This window comes from Podarcis melisellensis (genome assembly GCF_964234715.1).
Source record: "Podarcis melisellensis genome assembly, chromosome: 13".
Taxonomy (NCBI): domain Eukaryota; kingdom Metazoa; phylum Chordata; class Lepidosauria; order Squamata; family Lacertidae; genus Podarcis; species Podarcis melisellensis.
In genome coordinates this window covers 55,598,868-55,617,991 of record NC_138545.1, presented here as the reverse complement: position 1 = coordinate 55,617,991, position 19,124 = coordinate 55,598,868, and the positions used below count along the sequence as shown (strand labels likewise).

The following is a 19,124-nucleotide window of genomic DNA, read 5'->3' as shown; positions in this document are numbered from 1 at the left end:
TGATTCAGCAGAGGAAAAACAGCCCAGAATAACTAAGGAGATAGTACAAGAATACTTGGCTAGTCTAGATGTATTCAAGTCTCCAGGGCCAGATGAACTGCATCCAAGAGTATTAAAAGAACTGGGAGATGTGATCTCAGAACCACTGGCAGTCATCTTTGAGAATTCCTGGAGAACAGGCGAAGTCCCAGCAGACTGGAGGAGGGCAAATGTTGTCCCTATTTTCAAAAAGGGGAAAAGAGAGGACCCAAATAATTACCGCCCAGTGAGTCTGACATCAATACCAGGGAAGATTCTGGAGCAGATCATTAAGCAAACAGTCTGTGAGCACCTAGAAAGGAATGCTGTGATCACCAATAGTCAGCATGGATTTCTGAAAAATAAGTCATGTCAGACTAACCTGATCTCATTTTTTGACAGAATTACAAGCCTGGTAGATGAAGGGAACGCAGTGGATGTAGCCTACTTTGATTTCAGCAAGGCATTTGACAAGGTGCCCCATGATATTCTTGTAAAGAAGCTGGTAAAATGCGGCCTTGACTTTGCTACCACTCAGTGGATTTGTAACTGGCTGACTGACCGAACCCAAAGGGTGCTCATCAATGGTTCCTCTTCATCCTGGAGAAGAGTGACAAGTGGGTTGCCACAGGGCTCTGTCTTGGGCCCGGTCTTATTCAACATCTTTATCAACGACTTGGATGATGGACTCAAGGGCATCCTGATCAAATTTGCAGATGACACCAAACTGGGAGGGGTGGCTAACACCCCAGAGGACAGGATCACACTTCAATACGACCTTGACAGATTAGAGAACTGGGCCAAAACAAACAAGATGAATTTTAACAGGGAGAAATGTAAAGTATTGCACTTGGGCCAAAAAAATGAGAGGCACAAATGCAAGATGGGTGACACCTGGCTTGAGAGCAGTACATGTGAAAAGGATCTAGGAGTCTTGGTTGACCACAAACTTGACATGAGCCAACAGTGTGACGTGGCAGCTAAAAAAGCCAATTCAATTCTGGGCTGCATCAATAGGAGCATAGCATCTAGATCAAGGGAAGTAATAGTGCCACTGTCTTCTGCTCTGGTCAGACCTCACCTGGAGTACTGTGTCCAGTTCTGGGCACCACAGTTCAAGAAGGACACTGTCAGGGGCTCAGGAGCAGAAGCACAGGAAAGGGAGGAAATGGAGAGCGAGGGGGAGGAATCCGAAGGAAACGTAAGCGATGACAGTGGTCCGAGGTCTCTGAGTCTTTCCAGCGAATCGGAAGACTCACAGAAAGGGGCTCCCATGGTCAGAGCAAGGGGGGTGCCTAGGGGGACACCCCAGGAAGAAGGGGCCAGAGGGGACTCAGAGAGCAGCAGTTGGAAATCAGGACCAGCTTCCCCACCAGAGCGCAGTAGGGGGGAGGAGTCCCAGGTATCGGGATCAGGCTGCTCACCGCCAGCTGGAGGAGATGAGTCAGGATTGGCCACGCCTCCATCGGAGAGCGAGGAAACGGTCGAGAGGAAAGTTGGAAGCTGGGCTCGCGCGCCAAGTTCAAATGTACAGGCGAGTGGCACAGTGGGTAGCCCGGATAGGGAGCCAGGTCCTAAAGCCCGCCGAAAGGAGGGACAGGAGTCAGGGGGGTCAGCGTCAGAGGAGTCCAGGAAGGAGGAGACCACGGGGGGCAGAAGGACCCAGAGGAGAAAGGAGCGACGGAAGAGGTGGAGTAAGGCTAGAGTCTTAAACTGGTGTACAGGGGGTGGAGACTCAGACGGAGCTTCGCCGATCTAGCTTCTAGACGTAGAGCTGCACGCTGCAGCTTGTAAATGGAAACTGAACTTCAATAAAGACTTTTGTACATTACTACCGGCTAGCGTTGGTCCTCTGTGAGCTGGGACCTGGAGGCAGCTCTGACAGACACTGACAAACTGGAACGTGTCCAGAGGAGGGCAACCAAAATGGTCAAAGGCCTGGAAACGATGCCTTATGAGGAACGGCTAAGGGAGCTGGGCATGTTTAGCCTGGAGAAGAGGAGGTTAAGGGGTGATATGATAGCAATGCTCAAATATATAAAAGGATGTCACATAGAGGAGGGAGAAAGGTTGTTTTCTGCTGCTCCAGAGAAGCGGACACAGAGCAATGGATCCAAACTACAAGAAAGAAGATTCCACTTAAACATTAGGAAGAACTTCCTGACGTAAGAGCTGTTCGACAGTGGAATTTGCTGCCAAGGAGTGTGGTGGAGTCTCCTTCTTTGGAGGTCTTTAAGCAGAGGCTTGACAACCATATGTCAGGAGTGCTCTGATGGTGTTTCCTGCTTGGCAGGGGGTTGGACTCGATGGCCCTTGTGGTCTCTTCCAACTCTATGAGGCTTTGAAAAGTGCTGGCATTGTTATCAAAGGAAACATTCTAAGTGCATATTGGCAGGGCAAATATATAAATTGGAGCAAGGTATTCAGGACTTGGTGTGACGCATCTTGGTTCGACTTCTGGGGTGATTTTGTGCAGCGAGGCATCAGGAGGAAGATCTCAGGATTAGCTAGTAGATATCTGGGCAATCTGCAGTAAAGCAGGAAGGATTTCTGATTCCCAATTATTTAACAAAAGCAGCAGCGGAATGACTTATTTCCACTTTAATTAGGCTTCTGAAATGAAGAAAGCTAACCAGGAGCAGACTTTTATGTGAAAAAAGCAAGAAGGCCTGTTGGGAAGCAATTGAGCGTCTGCTTTGCATGCAGAAGATGCCAGGTTCAATCCTCAGAGGCATTTCCAGGTAGGGTTGGGAGCAGTCTCACCAAGTAGGGGCGGCGGGCAGGCCAGGCCCACTCAAATATTTTCAGTGAAGGGGCCAAGCCCCCTCAAGGCAATGTCAGCACGCTATGGGACGTGTGCGCATGGCATGAGCATGACGTGGGGCATGTGGATGTCATGTGCACAGGCTGTAGGGTGTACTGATATCGCGCAGCCTTGGCCCCCTCAATTGTGGAGGCAAATTGGCACATGTGGTTGGGAGCGTCTCCTTGCCTGAAATCCTGGAGAACCACAACTAGCCCATGGAGACGATGCAAAGCTAGATGGGCCACAGTGAAGTGAAGGCCCAAGACAGGTGTTGATCATCATGTGAGCTGCACACAGGTGGTCTGAAGCGAGCGAGCTACCACCATTCCTGTGGAGCCTCCTTTTATTGAGACAAACATGCAAGCTAGGCAAATGCCTTTTTGGGCTGTGACCTTTACACATCTTCCGTCCCGAAATCATGGGGTGGTACAAAGCTATTTTGGCACCTGTTCCACAGTGTCATTTCCCCCTTGCACAGTGTATGACGTAGGAAACAAAAGGTCTCAGGGGAAAAACTTACAGACAGGACACCGCTGACTTCTGAGACCGCAAAAGGTCAGACATAGGTGGAACGATGTACCAGACAGCTGTGGCTTGTCGGGGGGGGGGGTTCCCTGCACCCCAGGGTCACGCGTGCAGGCAGACGTGGCTGCCTGCTGGTGGAAAGTGTGCCCCCTCCGGACCCCACTGTCCACTCGGCGATATCCCTACACCACAGTTTAACCATTTCTTTTGCTCCTGCACTTGCATAAATGCCATGCACCTTAATGAGTATTGCAAAAACATCCTACCGTGGCTGTGTGCAAACAATTCATTTAACACGCATGCATGCAAACACACACTGCCCCCCCCAATGTTTTGGGAAATGTGTCTGTTAAGGGTGATGGGAAATGTAGTTCTGTGAGAGGTGAACTACAATTCGAAATATTATTGGGGCAGAGATGCTTAAATGTCTGATAAGCATGTGCTTCGGAGTGCTTTATAGCCTGGAGAGCTCCATGTTCAAGTTTCTGCCCAGCTGGTTCAGCAGTTTTGAAAGCCCCAGTTTTGAAAGCCGCAGTGGCACTGACTTCTGCAAGGCTGGTGGGAGACAAGGAATTGCAACCTGCCATCTGTTCCTCCTCCTCTCCTCCCAAGGAGCTGCATCTCCCCTGCCAACTCCCCCCCCCCCAACATTTATTAAATTTCATACAAAGACATAACTTTAACATAACAGAAAAAAGAAGACAATAATAAAAGAAAAAGATAAAATAAAATAAAGTAAATAAAGTATTACAGACCTCACCTATACCGCCACATACATAAATACAATAAGACTTAATTAATTAAAATCCAACTTCATAAACATATTACTTGACTTCCTCTAATCTCTTCCAACTGAATTTCCTTGTAATTGAATGTAGCAGTTTCCAATATCATTATTCCATATAATATTCTGGTCATAATCAAATTTCCTAACTTTTCTTATCGTACTGTTTCTTATTTGTTTATTTAATCCTAATTTAATCCTAGGCCTAATTAGTTCTTTAAAGTAGTTACAAATCTTTAATATTACAATATTTATTCAAATAGTCTTTAAATTTCTTCCAATCTTCTTGATATTCCTCTTCTTTCTGGTCATGGATTCTCCCATTGAGATCAGCCAACTCCATAAAGTCCGTCATCTTCATCTGCCATTCTTCTACCGTTGGTAATTCTTGTGTTTTCCATTTTTTGGCTAATAAAATCCGTGCAGCAGTTGTGGCATAAAAAAATACTTTTACATCTTTTTTGGGCAATTCAGAACCTGTTATTCCAAGGAGAAAGGCCTCTGGTTTCTTCGTAAATGTATATTTCATCATTTTTTTAAAAATTCATTATAATTCTTTCCCCAGAAGTCTTTCACCTTGGGACAGGTCCACCACATATGATAGAAGGTACTTTCCTTTTCTTTACATTTCCAACATAGATTATCACAGTTATGGTAAATCGTCGCCAGTTTAACAGGGGTTAAGTACCATCTATACATCATTTTCACAATATTTTCCTTTAACATTGTACATGCAGTAAACTTAACCCCTTTCCTCCAAAGTTTCTCCCAGTGCTCCGTCATTATGTTATGTCTCCCTTGAGTGCTTCATATTTCATCCTTTGTTGGCCCAGCCCCACCGCAGACAAGGACAAGCAATTGGAGTGATATTAGCCAGGCAGGGCAGTTCATCGGGCTCTTTGTCTCCTGATACCTTGCTGCTAAACTGTCAGCCAGTGGTGCAAACCTTGAGTGTATTAGCTCCTTCCCTGCCCAGGGCACTCTCTTTCTCCAGATGCCTCCACTTCTTTGGCCTGAAATCAGCTTGTGGTGCCAGCAAGCCTATGCTACAAATATGGAAACTTGGAAACCTAATTAACATTCATTCATTGAAACTGAGAGTTTTTTCATACAGAGAGAGAGAGAGCGCGCAGGTCTGGTGTCCAGGGTCAGCCTGTTCAAAAAGCCCACAGCCCAGAAGGGAGGGGATCATTTACAAGGCCCGACCAGGGCGTGCACCATTCATGCTTGAACTGCAGGTCACCCTATGCACTGGAATGGGGCAGTTTTGGTATGCAACAATGGTACTGAATACCAGTGTTGGTAGTGTTTTTATATATGTTGGAAGCCACCCAGAGTGGCTGGGGCAACCGTCAGATGGGTGGGATACAAATAATAAATTATTATGAATGAATGAATAACAATAATAGTGACCCCCACTTGAAAAAACAGGGTCTTATAAGTAACACCCCCCATTGCCATGTGTTATGCAATGAGACACCAAGGAGTTTTGTGTCCGTTTTTCAGGGGGTCCTCAACAGACCAGTCAATTGGGGGGGGCCTCTGTGGTGGAACTGATGCTGATGCTCTGCATGCAGAAGGCACCATGTGGGCTCTGTTTCCAGGCAAGGGGCTCTTGAATTGATACTGATATTATACAAAAAAATGGGGTTGGCTTTTACAGCCCAACTCCCCATCATGGGATTCCGTGTCCCCTAAGCCCATCATTTAATCAGATAAGAAGGGATGGAGGTAGGAACCAATCAAAGCAAGGCAGATCTTTATTTTTCTGTTGCAACAGAGTCCCCCCTGCCTCCCTGCAACTTGCAAGGAGGTGATGTCCCAGTTGACAAAGACTTTTGAAATTACCCAAGCCACTGACCGCTGGTCCTGTTAGCTAGGGATGATGGGAGTTGTAGTCACAAAACATCTGGTGGGCCGAGTTTGCCTATGCCTACCTTAGTCAAAGACCACGTAAAAACATCATACCTCACAGAAAGAGGTATCTACAACAGATAATATGCCCGTAAGATAGGATTTGAAGGATTTGTAAGTGAAAAGAACTATTGGGAAAGGTTTTTCCAAGATACTTCCTTCTGCAGAGAAATATTTGGGGTCATTAAGAGTCAAAATGGCTTCAGGATTGCTCTCCTGTACTATTTCAGACATGTGGTTTATATACTTATGGATGTGTGCTTACCTTGTGCACTTATGAATATTCATTTTGTTAATGACACCTTAGAATTCTTATAACACCAGGGACCACCTATAGCCCTCTGCCAGGGACCATCACCCCACTTGGTGATGGTGCTGAGTTCCATAAGGCATAGTGTGAAGAATTTTGGTTTGTCCTGAGTCTACTGCGCATCAATTTCATTTGTGGAGCCCAAGTTCTATTTGCATGTGAAACTCTCCAACCACTTTCTGCACTGTACCATGTAACTGACAGGCTTCAGTATTGGTCCCACCTTAGTATCGGTGACCCGTGGAGCTTGTCCAGCTATTGCTGCCCTCCAACTCCCACCAGCCCCAGCCTGCAGGGAAGAGTGCAGCCGGAATCAAATAACACATTCCAGAGGACACCAAGTTCCTCATCCCTGTTCTGAACTAAGAGGTCCCCAATGCCCTTTGAGCATTTCCTCTCCCCCCCCCATTGCTTTAGTTGCCCCTCTCTGTCATATTTGCACAAAGACCACCATGGAGAGTCAGCAGCACTCAGTCATTAGATATGGGGTGACCAGGCAGCCATCTGCTAGGGGTGCTCTGGGTCTGGGTTTCCGGGAGGGTTGGTTTAGATGTCCTGCAAAGTTTCACCTAAGTCTAGGATCCTATTAAATCATTCATGGATGGATGAGAGAAGCTGCCTGTCACCAGGGGCAAAGGAATGCTAACCAGCACCCGGGGCAGGGTTTCGGGGGCAGGACAAACTGCCCAGCGGCACTTGCACCATATGTACAGCGCATGCACGATGCTGCTACATATTGTGCATGCACATGCGCAGTACGTTATAGCGCTGCGCATGCACCGTGGGGCAGTTTGCCGCCGGAGCCGCTTAAGACGGCAGCAGGATCCTCTGCTCATGGCTGCAGTGGCAGCGGAGGGATCTGTGCGAGTGCCATATGAACCGCTCGAGCGCCGTGCAGACCACTGTGGGATCCGGCCACCGCCACAGCCGTGAGCGGAGGATCCTCTGCATGTGGCGGTGGCAGTGCGATGGCAGCGACTTGTGCCCCCTGCAAGGTGCCTTCTTGTCACTCCCCTTAGAGATGGCACCCGGGGCAGACCTCCCCCGCCCCCCTTCCTCCACTACTGCCCATCACAATCACACACACCCAGCCCAAGCCAGCTCTGTTAATGATGGGTGTACTTAGAAGTGTGCATCAATGCAGTAAAGCTACAATCCACAGCCACTTCCCCCAATCCATGCAATGAAGGTTGGGGCTTGCATTCCTTGTGGGGGCCAGGGACAGAGTGGATCACCCAGAGGATTTCCTTCTCTCAACAACAAAAAAGAGCCATCTCAGCCCACAGGCACTAATTTTAGCACTAAACACCTTCTATAATAGTCCTCTAAAACCTTCTTAGGGACGTGGGTGGCACTGTGGGTTAAACCACAGAGCCTAGGACTTGCCAATAAGAAGGTCGCGGTTCGAATCCCCGCGACGGGGTGAGCTCCCGTTGCTTGGTCCCTGCTCCTGCCAACCTAGCAGTTTGAAAGCATGTCAAAGTGCAAGTAGATAAATAGGTCCGGCGGGAAGGTAAACAATGTTTCCATGTGCTGCTCTGGTTCACTAGAAGCGGCTTAGTCATGCTGGCCACATGACCCGGAAGCTGTACGCCAGCTCCCTTGGCCAATAAAGCGAGATGAGCGCCGTAACCCCAGAGTCGGTCACGACTGGACCTAATGATCAGGGGTCCCTTTTAAAACCTTCTTGGGAATGCCACTCAAGTCCTCAGGCATCACAGCAACTGGTAAGAGGAGAGATTCCATGTCCCCAGCTGGCTTACAAGAGAGGTAGCGAAGGTCCAGCAGAAAGGTCCTTGGAGCTATATGTGCTAATGCAATTTCAAAAAACAAATCAATCAAAAACCAGCACTTATATAGCATGTTTTGAATGTTCAAGGAAAGTCTGCATGTGTCCTGTTTGAAAGAGGGCAGTCCGCTATTTGGAAGCAGTCCTCTCTTTGAAAGACTGTCCAGCCCAAGATCAGTTTAAAGAGGAAGAGCCATCAGAAGGGAGAGCAAGGGTGTCTGCAGTAGATGTCCTCAATAATCGCATAATTGTGATGTTGGAGAAGGCCTTACTTGGTCATAACAGTGGCTACTGGGGAACCCATAAAAGAAAGAGTGCTCAGACCCATAAAATGCACAGGCTTATAGAAAGGCATTCCCTCACCTTAGCTTTCTTTACACATGTAGAAATTCTCAGAGGAGAAGCTTGCATCAGAGCTGGATGCCTGATTCAGAAAGAAGAGTTTTTCCTGCATAACATCATTGACACATTTGTAATACAGTCTGAGTAAGCAGATTCTCCTAACAATATCCTTTCACACACTTTGTTACAGTTTTTACATCTCTTCCCATGCAGGCTATCAGAGTATGTACTGGAACCTGCCGTGTGCAAAGCTTGTGCTTTCAGCCTTCCCCTGCTTTCAGATCTGATCGCCAAAGAAGAAGAAGCTCTTATCTCCACATCACAGTAGAAGCAGGTAGGAGGCTGCTGGCGAGAGTGAGAGCTAAGGCTTTCCACTGAGTTTATCACAGCAGAGGTCAGATTAGAATCATAAAAGAGTTGGGAGGTACCCCCAAGGATCATCTAGTCCAACCCCCTGCAATGCAGGAATCTCAGTTAAAGCATCCAGGACAGATGGCCTCCAAGGAAAGAGAGTCCACAACCTACCGTGGGAGACCATTCCACTGACAAGCAGCTCTTACGGTCAGAAAGTTCTTCTTGATGTTTTGTCAGAAACTCCTTTCTTCTAACTGGAAGCAATTGGTTCGAGTCCTACCCTCCAGTGCAAGAGAAAACAAGCTTGCTCCCTCTTCCATGTGACAGCCCTTAAGATATTTGAAGATGGTTATCATATCTCCTCTCAATCTCCTCTTTTCCAGAATAAACATGCCCAGCTCCTTCAACCATTCCTTATAAGGCTTGGTTTCCAGATCCTTGATCCTCTGCACACCCTCCAGCTTGTCAACATCCTTCTTAAATTGTGGTGCCCAGAATTGGGCACAGTATTCCAGGTGTGGTCTGACCAAGGCAGAAGAGAGTGGGACTATGACTTCCCTCTTAATGCAACCTAGAAGAACATTAGCTTTTTTTTTGCTGCTGCATCACACTCATGTTAAATTTGTGGTCGACCAAGACCCCAAGATCCTTTTCACATGTACTGTTAGTAAGTCAGGTGCCTCCATCTTATACTTGTGCATCTGGTTCTTCATGCCTAACTGCAGAACCTTACTTTTGTCCCTATTGAAATTCATCTTGTTACCTTGGGCCCAGTTCTTCAATCTGTTAAGGTCATTTTGAATTCTGATTCTGTCTTCTGCAGCATTAGCTCCCTCTCCCAGTTTGGTGCCTGCTGCAAATTTGATGAGCATCCCCTCTATTCCTTATAAAGACATTGATTCAAAATGTGGACTCTACCAGACTTCAATGATATGAGGCTTATATAAACCATGTGCAGGACTGGCATACCAGACAGTTGCTGGGGCTTCTGGTGCCCTAACAGGACTTATCACTGGCAGGTGGACAGCTGTGAGCCACCCACTATTTTAGTTAACCACAGTTCCCTTGGATAATACTACACTGGGGCATTGTGAGTAAATTTAAAAGTCATTTAAAACTATCCAAGTTGGCAGCCATCACTACTTCTTGGGAGAGTGAATTTCATAGTCTGACTATGCACTTTGTGAAGAAGTCATTCTTTTATTTTGTTCTATATCTTTCAACATTCAGCGTCTTTGGATCATTCCATTGGATTCTAGCATTATTTATGAGTGAGGAAGAAAAACTTCTCTCTGTTCAGATTCTCCAGATAATTTTATGCCCTGCTAAAGGGCAGGAAACAACAAGAAGGAAGCAGCTGGAGGGAATGACTTGTGGTTTCCGTTACAGTATCTCTATACTAATGCACAGAGTACAGGAAATAAGCAAGACAAATTTGAGCTTTTAATACAAAATAGAAAATATGACCTAATAGGCATTAGTGAAACATGGTGGGATGAGACTCATGACTGGAATGTAGAAACTGAGCAAAAAGAAGACACAGGTAACTTTTGTTCTGTGAGCTTAGCACTGATAAATCTTCCGGGCATAGCTGAGTTGGTAGAGCATGACACTCTTTTTTTTTTTAAAAAAAAGATTTTTATTGGTTTTTCACACATACAAAAGACAATACAAAACAAAACACACACATCAAAAACATACAACAAAAATTTGACTTCCCCATGCCTTCCTTTCACCACATCCTTATTTTATCATTTTTTCAAGCAACCCTTCAGTCAATTTTTAATCAAGTCTCTTTTGAATTTATTTGAGATTTAACATTTACAGCTGTAATTCTTTGTTTCTCATCCCTTGACATCTTATCAGTCCACAATTTTACAATAGTTTTTAAGATATATTTTAAATTTTCTCCAGTCCTCTTCCACTGTCTCTTTCCTCTGGTCACGAATTCTGCCGGTCATCTCTGCCAGTCCCATGTATTCAGTCACCTTCGTCTGCCATTCTTCCAGAGAGGGTAGTTCTTGCATCTTCCAATACTTTGCCAACAGGATTCTTGCTGCTGTAGTTGCATACATAAAGAATGTCCTATCTTTCTTTGGTACCAATTGGCCGACCATGCCCAAGAGAAAAGCCTCTGGTTTCTTTACAAATGTCCACTTAAGGATTTTCTTAATTTCGTTATAGATCATTTCCCAGTAGGCCTTAATCTTTGGGCAGGTCCACCAAAGATGGTAGAAAGTGCCTTCCGTCTCATTACACTTCCAACATTTATTATTGGGCAAATGGTAGATCTTTGCAAGCTTGACTGGGGTCATGTACCACCTATAGATCATTTTCATTATATTCTCTTTCAGGGCAGTGCATGCCGTAAATTTAATACCGGTGGTCCATAACTGTTCCCAGTCAGCAAACATAATATCATGACCAATATCCTGTGCCCATTTAATCATAGCTGATTTCACCGTTTCATCCTGTGTATTCCATTTCAGCAGCAAATTATACATTTTAGATAGATTCTTAGTATTGGATTCTAGCAATTCTGTTTCTAACTTTGACCTCTCCTTCTGAAAGCCAAGTTTCCTGTCCTGCTTAAATGTCTCATTTATCTGACGATAATGTAACCAATCTCGAACTTTATGCTTTAGCTTCTCAAAACTTTGAAGCTTCAGCTTTTCACCATCTTGTTCTAAAATTTCACAGTATTTGGGCCAATTAGAGTCCATGTTAAGTTTTTTCACTGCCTTTGCTTCCATTGGTGACAGCCACCTGGGGGTTTTACTTTCCAATAAATCCTTATATCTATTCCAAACATTATACAGTGCTTTCCTTACAATATGGTTTTTGAAACTTTTATACACCTTTACCTTGTCATACCACAAATATGCATGCCAACCAAAACTATTGTCATATCCTTCCAAGTCCAAAATGTCTGTATCCTCCAGAAGTAGCCATTGCTTCAACCAGCAAAATGCTGCTGATTCATAGTAAAGTCTTAAGTCTGGCAGGGCAAAGCCCCCTCTATCTTTCGCATCGGTTAAAATCTTAAATTTTATCCTGGGCTTTTTGCCCTGCCAGACAAATTTAGATATATCCTTCTGCCACTTCTTGAAGCAATACATTTTGTCTAGGATCTGCAACGTCTGGAACAAAAACAGCATTCTCGGCAATACATTCATCTTGATAACAGCAATTCGGCCTAACAAGGAAAGTTTCAGCCTAGACCATATATCTAGATCCTTTTTTACTTCTGACCAACATTTTTCATAGTTATCTTTAAATAAGTTCACATTTTTAGATGTTAAATTTACCCCCAGGTATTTAACCTTTTTTGCTATTTCCAACCCAGTTTCACTTTGAAACCTATCTTTTTCTTCATTTGTTAAATTTTTTTCCAGCACCTTTGTTTTCTGTTTATTTAGTTTAAATCCTGCTACCTGGCCGAATATCTCAATTAATTCTAAGACTCTTTTAGTACTAGCTTCTGGCTGTTGCAAGGTTAACACTAAATCATCTGCAAATGCCCTTAATTTGTATTGTTTGGCTCCGACCTGTATTCCTTTAACCAGCTGGTCCTTTCTAATCATGTTTAACAAAACCTCCAGGACAGATATAAAGAGTAGAGGAGATATAGGGCATCCCTGTCGTGTCCCTTTCTCTATTGGTATTTCATCCATTACCACATTGTTCACAATTAGTTTAGCTCTTTGTTCAGAGTATACTGCACCTATACCATTTTCAAACCCTTGGCCTACCCCCATCCCATGGAGATTCTTCTTCATAAAATTCCAAGAAATGTTGTCAAAGGCTTTCTCCGCGTCCACAAATATTAAAACTGCCTTTCTGTTAATGTCCACCTCCAGCAACTCCAAAATGTCTATAATGTTCCTCACATTATCTGACATGTGTCTCCTTGGGAGAAAGCCTGTTTGATTCTTATGAATCTCCTCTGCCAAAACCCTCTTGAATCTTTTCGCCAAAACGTCTGCAAAGATTTTATAATCCACGTTCAAGAGTGATATAGGGCGGTAGTTCTTAACTTGATGTTTCTCAGTTTCTGTCTTCAGTATAAGTGAGATTAATGCTTCTTTCCACGATTCGGGAGCCTTTTCCCCCTCTAATATTTGATTACATACTTCCTTCAATGGTTGTATTAACCATTCCTTAAGAGCTTTATAGTATTTCGCAGTCAAACCGTCTGGTCCTGGTGATTTCCCCAATTTCATATTCTGGATGGCACCCTCTATTTCTTGTTCTGTAATTTTTTCATTCAAAATCCTTTTGTTTTGTTCTGAAATCTTTGATAATCCATATTTTTTAACGAATTCCTCTATTTCTTGTTCGTTTGTAGGCCCTTGTGCATACAGTTTTTTAAAGAAACTTTGAAAACAGTTACTTATTTCATTTGGTTTGTTAATAAGTTTCCCATCTATTTCCAAGGATGTCACAGTGTTTAGCTTTTGTCTCTTTTTCAGTTGCCATGACAGCAGTTTTCCACATTTATCTGCCGATTCAAATGTCTTTTGCCTCATTTGCTTTATCTTCCATTCTATTTCTTGATTCATCAATTCCATGTATTGCGTCTGATAATATTTTATTTCTCTTAAAATCTCATGAGACTTTGGTTTGGATCTCAATTTCTTCTCTCCTTCTTTTATCTGGTTCAAAATCTTTTCCTTCCTCTCATTTTGTTTTTTCCTCTTTATAGAATTCTGCTGAATTAGGAATCCGCGCATCACGGCCTTACTTGCGTCCCATACTATTCTTTTTTCCACCTCCGTTCTCAAATTTATCTCAAAATAGTCCTTCAATATTTTTTGGGCCTTTTGATAGATTTCTTCATCTCTAAATAGGGTGTCATTCATTCTCCATCTAAAGGTTCCAGCCGTTGTTAATTTCATTTCCATCTTAACTGCATTGTGGTCGGAGCAGGTTTTTGTGCAGATTTCTGTTTTTTTCACTCTTGGTGCCAGATTGCTAGAAATCCAGATTTGATCAATTCTAGTCCAGGTCATTTTTGCTTCAGAGAAGAAGGTTCCCTCTCTTTCCAGAGGGTTCCTTGTTCTCCAAATATCGATCAAGTCCATGGTGTCAGTCAGTTCAAAGAAGGTCTTTGGTAGTCTCCCGTCCTTAGATATTACTTGTCTTTGTGCTTTGTCCATATTTGTGGAGACAATTCCGTTGAAATCGCCCATCAATATGATTTTAAAATCCATAAAGTCCATTAAAGTCTCATGCAACTTCTTGAAAAACTCTGCCTTCCCCTCATTAGGTGCATACACTCCAACAATTAAAATCTTTTCTCCTTGAATTTGAATTTCTACTGCCAGGTATCTTCCTTCATCATCTTTGAAGATCATTTTTGGTTCCCATTTTTCCTTGGCGTAGATCACCACCCCTCTTTTCTTAACTTTGTCTGAGGAAACAAATTCCAGTCCTAATCTCTTATTTATCAAAAGTTTCCTGTATATCCTGGCAATATGGGTTTCTTGCAAACAAATTATGTCTAGCTGTTCTTTCTTTAATATATGAAAGACTTGATCTCTTTTTCGGGGATGGTTTAGACCATTGCAGTTCCAACTCAGAAGTTGCAGGGACATTTTTGTTATTGGGTATTTTTCCCACCCACTGCTCCAAGTTCTTGTTCCTCGTCAGTCGGTGCTGGGTTCAATCCAAACGATAGGTTTGCAATGTCCGGTATTTCCCTCTCTCTCACGGTTCCTTTCTGAAAGTCCTCAAAGTTTCTCTCCAAAAAGTGGTCTTTATCTTGAATTGTTTTTATTTTGATTTTCTTCCCTTTGAAGTTGAAAGACAGCCCTTGTGGGAATTCCCACCTGAATTGAATGTTGTTTTGTTTCAGTAGATCAACTAAGTCTTTAAATTGTGTTCTCACCTCCAAAAAGTATCTGGGAATATCTTTAAAGATCTGTATTTGGGAGTTTTTAATAACCAGTGCCTTCTGGAAGTGTAGGTTCAATATTTTGTCTCTTTCTTCCTTGGATCTAAGGGTAATTAAGCAGTCCCTTGGTTTCTTGCCTTGCTTTCTGCCAATCCGGAAGGCTGTAGTTATTGCAAAGTCCTCTTCCTCTCCCTCTAACTCATCACTCCAAAACTCTTGAAACTTGTCTGTAAGAAATTCCCCAAGCTTGTCCTCTTCCTCCTCAGGTACCAATCTCAATTTCAGATTCTTGCCTTTCCTCTCCAGTTCCATAAGGGCCAAGGCTGCATCATGTTCATATACTTTCTTTGCAATAGGAACAAATTTCCCTTTAGTTTCCTCGGCCGTGCTCTTAGCGCTCTCGGCTATTCTCCTTATTTCTGTACTTTCCTGAATTAAACGATTTATAGAATCTGTGTTAGACGATATTGTCGTTGTGTTCAAATCCAGTCTTGTTGTCAATTCTGTCAGTTTTTTAGAATTCTCTGTGGACTGCTTGGTGAGTGCTTCTAAGGATTCATTTATCCTGAGTAAGGCCTGTGTCATGGAATCCATTGATACTGTGTCATGGAATCCATTGATACTGTTGTTGCTCTTTCCTGTGCAGCTGATGCTCCTGATGTGGAGCCTCTTTTCTTTTGAGCTTGCTTTGCTTTGGATCTTGTTGATATTTCATCCAGTGGACCGCTCATATCTCAAGGTCGTTCCCACAGGAACGGTTGCAAGTGGAAAATCCCACTATTTCTGCCTCAATACAACAGTCTCTCTTTTAGACCTCTAGAGGGAGTACATTGTATCCAATACAAGAACAAAGAAACAGGGAAAGAAGTAGCCATACAAAGTTCCAAAAGTGAAAGTCCAAGTAAAGACCCTACTTTGTTGCAATTTCAGATGTTACAGTTTTTGTCCACTAAAGTCCCGTTATTTTATTTCAGATAAATCTTACTTTGTATCCACCAGCTAGTTTGACAGTTCACTCCCAGGCGTTCACTGTTCCGGCAGCCTGGCCAGAGGTATCGACAGCGGAAAGTTTCCGTTTCCAAACTCCTTTCTTCAAGCAGATAAAATTAGATCAGTTTTCTTCCCCCCTCTCCTGCTCATTAGGGGGGAGGTCCTCTTTCGATGTCAGGTTAACGAAGTTAAACAGCATAAATACGTTCCCTTTAAACACAGCTCACTCCTTTCGTTGCTCAATCAGTCATGCAGTTCCGGGAGGCAGACTTCCTTAATTTTTGCCTAACCCGTTTTCAGCCTAATCTTCTTAATTTTTAAAGTCCCGTTCACTTTATTTGTCGATCTTACTCACGGGTGTTGTTGCCAATCGGTAGTTTCAGGAAGGAATCGGCGCTCTCCGTCAATGGCGACGCGGCTTCGCTCCGTGGGCTGGGTTGCGATCCTCAGCACCGCGCTCACACCCGATGCCGCTCCGGAGCCTTTAAAAAGGCTCTTTCACGATACCGGGGGGCGCAAAGGTGCCCACCGAATCTCCTTGCTCACAGGCTTCAGTGCCTGTGATTTTAGGGGTCCCCCGCTCGCCGTAGCGGGTCAGACCCGAACTCACGGAGCAGTCCTGCTTCAGAGCTTGAAGCAAGGACCGCCATTAACGCTGGCGCCGACCGGAAGAGAGCATGACACTCTTAATCTCAAGGTAATGGATTTGAGTCCCAAAAGTTTCCCGCATTGCAGGGGGTTGCACTAGATGACCCTTGTGGTCCTTCCAACTCTACAATTCAATGAATCTATGAAACGTCCTAGAACAGATAATTAAACGGTTGATCTGTGAGCACTTATAAAAGGATTTTGTGATTGCTAAGACCCAGCATGGGTTTCTCCAAAACAAGTCATGCCAGATGAATCTCATTTCTTTTTTTTTGATAGTTACAAGCTTGTTGGATCAGAGGAATGCTGTGAGTTTCATTAAGGCTTTTGATAAAGCCCCCTTCCCCCAATATTATTGTAGTGAAGCTGGTAAAATGTGGACTGGATGAGGTAACTGTTAGATGGCTTTGTAGCTGGTCACGTTACTGGAAACCAAGTCTTAGGAGAAATGGTTGACGGAGTTGGGTATGTTTAGTCTGGAAATGCCCCTTCATGAATCACTGCCTTGCCATGGCGAAGGGGCTTGAATAGCTCAGAGAAGCTATGAACTATGCCGTGCAGGGCACCCAAGATGGACAGGTCATAGTGGAGAGTTTTGACAAAACGTGATCCACCTGGAGCAGGAACCGGCAAGCCACTCCAGTATCCCTGCCAAGAAAACTCCATGGACAAAGGCAACAGGCATATAAAAGTTATGACACTGGAAGATTAGCCCCTCAGGTCCGAAGGCGTCCAACATGCTACTGAGGAAGAGCGGAGGACAAGTACAAGTAGATTCAGAGCTGATGAAGCGGCTGGGCCAAAGCCGAAAGGTCGCTCAGTTGTGGATATGCCTGGAAGCGAAAGGAAAGTCAAATGCTGTAAAGAAAAATATTGCTTAGGAACCTGAAATGTAAGATCCATGAACCTGGGTAAGTTGGATGTGGTCAAAAATGAGATGGCAAGAATAAATATTGATATCCTGGGCATCAGTGAACTAAAATGGACGGGAATGGGCAAAATCAGTTCGGATGACCATCATATCTACTACTGTGGGCAAGAATCCTGTAAAAGGATAGTCAACAAAAGAGTGGCGAGAGCTGTAATGGGATGTAATCTCAAAAACGATAGAATGATCTTGATACGAATCCAAGGCAGACCGTTTAACATCACAGTAATCCAAGTTTATGCACCAACTACTGGTGCTGAAGAAACTGAAATTGACCAATTCCATGAAGACTTACAACACCTTATAGAAATGACACCAAAGAAGGATGTTATTCTCATTATAAGGGATTGGAATGCTAAAGTAGGGAATCAAGAGATAAAAGGAACAACTGGCAAATTTGGCCTTGGAGTTCAAAACGAAGCAGGGCAAAGGCTAATAGAGTTCTGTCAAGAGAACAAGCTGGTCATCACAAACATGCTTTCCCAACAACACAAGAGACGACTCTACACATGGACATCACCAGATGGGCAGCTTCGAAATTTGATTGGTTATATTCTCTGCAGCCAAAGATGGAGAAGCTCTATACAGTCAGCAAAAACAAGACCTGGAGCTGACTGTGGCTCAGAGCATCAGCTTCTTATAGCAAAATTCAAGCTTAAACTGAAGAAAGTAGGAAAAACCACTGGGCTGGTAAGATAGAATCTAAATCAAATCTCAGTGGAAGTGAGGAACAGGTTTAAGGATTTAGATTTAGAGGACAGAGTGCCTGAAGAACTATGGATGGAGGCTCGCAACATTATACAGGAGGCAGCAACGAAAACCACCCCAATGAAAAGGAAATGCAAGAAAGCAAAGTGGCTGTCCAACAAGGCCTTACAAATAGCTGGGGGAAGAAGGCAAGCAAAATGCAAGGGAGATAGTGAAAGATAGAGGAAATTGAATGCAGATTTCCAAAAAAATAGCAAGGAAAGACAAGAAGGCCTTCTTAAACGAGCAATGCAAAGAAATAGAGGAAAACAATTGAATGGGAAAAACCAGAGATCTGTTCAAGAAAATTGGAGATATGAAAGGAACATTTCGTACAAAGATTACCATAATAAAAGACAAAAGTGGAAAGGACCTAACAGAAGCAGAAGACATCAAAAAGAGGTGGCAATAATACACAGAGGAATTATACCAGAAAGATTTGGATGTCTCGTACACCCCAGCTAGTGTGGTTGCTGACCTTGAGCCAGACATCCTGGAGAGTGAAGTCAAATGGGCCTTAGAAAGCACTGCTAATAACAAGGCCAGTGGAAGTGATGGTATTCCAGCTGAACTATTTAAAATTTTAAAAGATGATGCTGTTAAGGTGCTACACTCAATATGCCAGCAAATTTGGAAAATTCAGCAGTGGCCAGAGGATTGGAGAAGATCAGTCTACATCCCAATCCCAAAGAAGGGCAGTGCCAAAGAATGCTGCAACTACCGCACAATTGCACTCATTTCACATGCTAGCAAGGTTATGCTTAAAATTCTACAAGGAAGGCTCAAGCAGTATGTGGACTGAGAACTCCCAGAAATGCAAGATGGATTTCGAAGGGGCAGAGGAACCAGAGACCAAATTGCAAACATGCACTGGATTATGGAGAAAGCTAGAGAGTTCCAGAAAGACATTTACTTCTGCTTCATTGACTACGCAAAAGCCTTTGACTGTGCTGACCACAGCAAACCATGGCAAGTTCTTAAAGAAATGGGAGTGCCTGATCACCTCATCTGTCTCCTGAGAAATCTCTATGTGGGACAAGAAGCTACAGTTAGAACTGGATATGGAACAACGG

The 19,124-nt window shown here is 43.9% G+C and overlaps 1 long non-coding RNA gene across 1 annotated transcript; it reads left to right on the top strand.

Moving 5' to 3' along the window:
- Window positions 1–2,364: 2,364 nt before the first annotated feature.
- On the top strand, window positions 2,365–17,306 carry LOC309354489. The gene is made up of 3 exons (XR_014162330.1): window positions 2,365–2,759; window positions 8,702–8,822; window positions 16,656–17,306. It is a non-coding gene; the product is annotated as an uncharacterized lncRNA (long non-coding RNA).
- The last annotated feature ends 1,818 nt before the right edge of the window (window positions 17,307–19,124 follow it).